The following is a 5,938-nucleotide window of genomic DNA, read 5'->3' as shown; positions in this document are numbered from 1 at the left end:
TATATATAATTTATTAAAAGTAGTGATATGAGTCTATATATAAAAAAAGGTAGTGATATAAGAAACAAACAAATTACCACTTGTTCGAGTTATTATGATATCAAATTAATAAATGTCAATTTAATCTTATCAAACTATTTTGTACAGTTATATCAAATTATATGACAAATTGATAAATATCAACTTAATTTTATCATTATATACTGATGTATAATTTATTTTTAACACATGATTAACTAATAATTTGTTTTTTGGCAAAGTCAATGATTACAACTAAAACAGCTTATCCAATTTTAACATAGTTAAAAATCACAATTTAACCAATTTAATTATCTAAATCACTACTTTATCTAAATCCTTGACTTGCAATTTTGTAAGACCAAGTCAAAAACAGACCGAGGAAAGTGGAAACATATGTGTGAATGATTAATTCATCATTTTGTAAGCATATCTTATTGCTCCGATAATCACGAATGACAGCTAAGTGATGTTCATTCCTTCTTTAAATTTTGAAATCGATATATCCCTTATCCGAAAACAAGTTTCCAATATAAATCTCTCTACAATAATTTATTCAGACACATTGCAAAATATGAATATTTTTTCCCCTTTTAATTTGATAAATAAACAAATCTGAACATATTGAGCTTAAACCAAACTCCAAAGCTGGTTGTGCTTATTTGCTTTTTTACATTTCTACTGTTTTACAGTTAATCATGCTTCTTGGTACATAGACATGGTCACATGGAATAATTAGACAACAATAATTACATCTTATTAGTGTATTAATAGGCCAAAACGTACTTATTAATCTATTTTTTATAAATCAAATGTGTATAATAATCACAAATATAAAATTAGTCAAGATGGTTATTTCTTTACATTCTAATTAAGCGGTGTTAGGTTTGAATATTATAAATAACAGAATATATTTTTTTTTATGAATTATAGGAGCATCTTAGAGAAAAATAATAATCATGAATTAAACTTCCTCCTTAGTCCTTTCTCATCATATTTTGAATAGGTTATGTTACTCACCTAAAAATATTTCATAGCTTAATTCATTAGTCAATAAATATATCTATGATTCTCATCATATATTCATGGCAAAACATTAGTGGCAAATTCGTAATATATCACAAGATCAATGTCAAAGATATATAAATTCAAATCCAATAAACAGACAGTGAACTTTGAAAAATGAAACAAGTTCACTTCACTTTCACACGTGGGATTTTTAGGCACTCTCAAAATACTACTTAGACACCTTATACTAGGACTTAGGAGCTGTTATTACACCATGCCCCCACATTACACGTGGCACTGCTACACACCCACGTAATCACATTGATAACCTTAAAATATATATATATATATATATATAACATCCTTAGATTTTTCAAATTTCAATCAATCTCAACGGTTAGCTTATCTGTCTCAACCCCACAAATCTGAACCGTTAAATCAATGGAAATGTTCGAACTTTAAGCACTTCAAGCTCTGATATGCACCCCTAAAACTCGCATCTAGCTTCATTTGAGCGTTTATGCTATAAAGTTTGATTTTTGAATTGTGGGGTGTTTTGTTTTCTGATGTATTGTGCTAGCTTGTGTTTGTCTTCTTCTGTTGTAAGAGCTTCAGTGCTATATATTATATTATATGGTTTGGATTTGCTTCAAAATTTGATCACTCATCACTTTGGAGCGTTTTGCTTCTGTTCCTCAGCTTATTATGAGACAGGACTGAAGCAGCTTCTGAAACTCTGAAGAAACTGTTTCCAAGTAGCTCATAGCCTGATCAATGATTTTGGAAGCATTGGAAGAGTTTAATGCTGTTGCATAGTGTTCAAAAAACAAAGTGTTTTCTGTTTTTGTGTGTGTGAAGTTTGAAGTTTAAGTTACAGAAGAAGCTTGCTTTCTTTGTTACTCATTCTTAAAGGTTGGTCCTTCAAGTTCAAGTGTGTTCTATTTTACATTGTTGCATCTTTGCTTTGATCTTCTACTTAAGGATGAAAAAAGAAGAAGAAAAAGAAATAACTAAGTTCTGTGCTTTTTCTTCCTCCTTTTCCTTTTCCTCTTAATAATTATATTTTGATGAGGTTAAGGTTTTTATCTTTTGCTCAAGCTACATGTTATGGAATCTTTCTAATTACTTTGTCTTTTGGGCTTACAGAAACAGTGAGGAACAAGATTGATAGCTCTAAACAGGAAAAAGAAAAGTCCTTTGAATAGTTTGAGAGCAAGTCAACAAGTTGAGTTAAGGTATTGTATATATTTATTTGTTTTTAATTTAAATTTACATTAATTGAAATTCATTCTTTTGTTTTTTTTTTTTTAAATCTCATCAACATTTTTTATTCCCTTACTTGTTAACATTAATAATAGTCAGTGATCATTGATTGGACATGCTTGTGTTGTATACAACTTGTAGATAGAGACTTGTGTCTTCCCTTTAAAGTGAAGCTTCTCCCTTTCTCATATTTCATTAACCCCTTTTATTATGAGGACAAAGTTGGAAAATCACATCTAAGGATTCTACTTCCCTTTTTGAAATTGGACTCCTTGACTGTTGATATGAGTTGGAAATTAACCTCACAACACTCACTCATGCACTTAATTTTGGGATAAATTCTTATAATGCTTTTGAAAAATATTTAAAAGATATTTAATTAATACTAATGTTAATTTGTATTGTTAAAATGTTAATCAAGATCATTTTCATGCAAGAATTCAATTTCTCCAACTTTGTGTTGCTCTTTGTACCTACCAACCCCTTGATGCTGAGTAAAGTTAAGAGATATTATTTTTCCCCTCTAGTGACCAATATGCCCCTAGCGAGGACACCTTATTACATTTGTGCCACTTTCCAAGTTGGTCTCTTAGGCCTAACATATTAGTAGATTTGCACACTCAAATTAATATTTAATAATCCCCACCGACTCCCTCTTAATTGGACAGCATTCTTAGCAGATAAATGTCCAATTACTTCATTTTCATTAGCAACCATATATCTAACCATAGCATTTATTGCACTTATTAGAAAAATCCAATATCCAATAGACTACTAATACAATACAATACACTAACTTGTTTATATAATTTCCAAAGGGGCATTAAATGATCACTTTGCTAAAGTAACAAGAATAGTGGGGTATCTTTAGGTACTTCATCTTTGATAGGGAGGGTCATGCTTTTAGTAAACAAGTTTTTTGTCTGTGATCATCAAGATTCTTCATACTATTCAATATTCATGTTGGTCTAATCTCTCTTTCTTTTTGTTTTTCTTAATTATTTGTTTATTTTGTTAGAGAATTTTCTATTGGAGTCTTGATTTATAATTTTAAGGATTTTATGATTGCAACTGCTCCACCTCCTTTTGATTTTTTTTTTCTTTTCTGTGATATTATCATTGCATTCTCTTTTTCTCCTATGCAAAAAATTGTATCTTGGTCATTTCTTTGAGCTTAGTTTTTCTCCTTTTCTTTTCTTTTCCAGTTCTTGGTGATCAATCATCAAATTCTACATCATGGTGGAAGATTATGGTGCTGCTGCTGCATCATTTGATGCTAGTTCAACAGAAGAATGGTTGCTTCATGCACAAAAGCTTGTTCCTGCAGCAATGTCTAAAGCAAAAGAGGTTAAAGTTTTCCCAGTCAAGTGGAAGATGATTATCTCGAAATTGGAGCAGATTCCGTCGCGTTTATCGGACTTGTCGAGCCACCCTTGCTTCTCCAAGAATGCTCTCTGCAAGGAGCAATTGCAGTCAGTTTCCAAGTCACTCGAAGAAGCTATCGAATTGGCCGAGCTTTGTTTGAAGGAGAAGTATGAAGGTAAGCTTCGGATGCAGAGTGATCTCGACGCTTTAGCTGGGAAACTCGATTTAAATTTGAAAGATTGCAGCTTGCTCATCAAAACCGGTGTGCTAGGAGAGGCTACTCTGCCTTTGATGGTGTCTGGTTCTGTTCAAGACTCTGATGTAGATTTTGCATCCATTAAGGAATTACTTGCAAGGCTTCAGATAGGTAACTTGGAAGCCAAGCAAAGAGCATTGGAGAAGCTCTATGATGTGATGAAAGAAGATGAGAAGAATGTTTTGGCTGTTCTTGGGAGAAGCAATGTTGCTGCATTGGTTCAATTGCTTACAGCAACATCTCCAAGGATTAGGGAAAAGGCTGCTACTGTGATATGTATTCTTGTGGAATCTGGTAGTTGCGAAAATTGGCTAGTTTCTGAAGGAGTTCTGCCACCCCTAATTCGGCTCGTTGAATCGACACGGTGCTGTTCGGCCGTTAATTGAGGTTTGCCAAACAGGGGACTCTGTTTCTCAGGCTGCAGCCGCTTGTGCTTTGAAGAATGCGTCGTCCGTGCCGGATGTGAGGCAGGTTTTGGCTGAAGAAGGCATTGTGAAAGTGATGATTGAGCTCCTTAGCTCTGGAATTTTGTTGGGAACGAAAGAGTATGCGGCCGAGTGCTTGCAGAATCTAACAGCGAGCAACGAGAATCTAAGAAGATCTGTCATAGCAGAAGGTGGTTTCAGCAATCTCCTGGCCTATCTTGATGGCCCTCTTCCTCAAGAATCCGCGGTCGCAGCCCTGAGGAATTTGGTTGGTTCTGTTTCTGAGGATGTTCTGGATTCCCTCGGCTTGCTTCCTCGATTGGTTCACGTGCTTAAGTCGGGTTCCTTGGGAGCCAAGCAAGCTGCAGCCTCTGTCATTTGCCGGATTTGTGGCCCGGTTGAGATGAAAAAAATGATCGGCGAAGCCGGCTGCATACCTCTTCTGATAAATTTGCTTGAGGCTAAAGCAAATAGTGCTAGAGAAGCTGCATCACAAGCAATTTCGAGCTTGATGGTTCTGTCTGCGAATCGAAGAGAGGTTAAGAAGGATGATAAGATTGTGGTGCCAAGTTTGGTTCAGTTGCTTGATCCAAATCCACAGAACACTGCAAAGAAATATGCAGTTTCATGCCTTGCATCATTGTCTTCTTGCAAGAAATGTAAGAAGCTTATGATTTCTTATGGAGCAATAGGGTATCTCAAGAAGCTTAGTGAGATGGAGATTCCTGGATCTAAGAAGCTTCTAGAGAGATTGGAAAGAGGAAAACTCAGAAGCTTGTTTAGCAGAAAATAAGACTAAACATTATTATTATTATTATTGCAACTTTTATTTCTCTGTTTTTGTTAATTTTTGTTTCATTGTCTGTATGAAACAAGTGGTAGCTTAGGGAAGTGTAATGTAAGCAGTGTTTTATATTTTATTGTATTTAATGTTTCTGTCTTTTTGTACACTCTTTTCCTCTCTTTAATTTGTCTCATGTTTTCATTTCATTACTTGGCTCTTCATATGAATGTTTCATTTAATCTTAGATAAAACTTGGATTCTGCACATAGAGAAGAAGAAAAATTAACTTTGAACAAGTGTTAAGTAGAATCTTTGACCTATTTTGCTATTATTTTGAACTTCTAGTTATAGTTAAAGTGTGAAAAGTTTATAAGAATGAGTATTTATTTGATGAAATCATCAATTAATTATATATCTAAGGAATTGTCACCATCCAGCACCTATGTATTTTTATGTAATAATTCTTACTTTTAAAAAATACCTAATCCCATATTCTTTAAAAGTTTATAATTATTTTATTTTATTTTTACAAATTTCTGAGTGTGATGAACACTGGTGTTTCCATCATTTTTGTTATCAGATTCTAAATAACAACTTTATACACTTCATGTAAATTATTAAATTTTAAGTCAGATTAACAAATTGCAAAAACACTAATGTTAACAGCACTATAACTTTAATATGTCTAGTAAACAAATAATGCTACCAAGATCATTGCTTGCCACCCTTTTGATTAATAAAAAAAGAAAAGTACTTTATTCTGAGATTATTTGTGATGATATATCCTTTGACACCTACTTCTAATTAGCTTTTTCTCCT

General features: G+C 33.2%; 1 pseudogene; it reads left to right on the top strand.

The window, feature by feature from the left end:
• On the top strand, nucleotides 3,003–5,325 carry LOC107626068 (annotated as a pseudogene).

The sequence above is a fragment of the Arachis ipaensis genome, chromosome B02, assembly GCF_000816755.2.
Source record: "Arachis ipaensis cultivar K30076 chromosome B02, Araip1.1, whole genome shotgun sequence".
Lineage (NCBI taxonomy): Eukaryota > Viridiplantae > Streptophyta > Magnoliopsida > Fabales > Fabaceae > Arachis > Arachis ipaensis.
The sequence above is the reverse complement of the archived record's forward strand: the minus strand, read 5'-3'. Positions and strand labels throughout refer to the sequence as shown.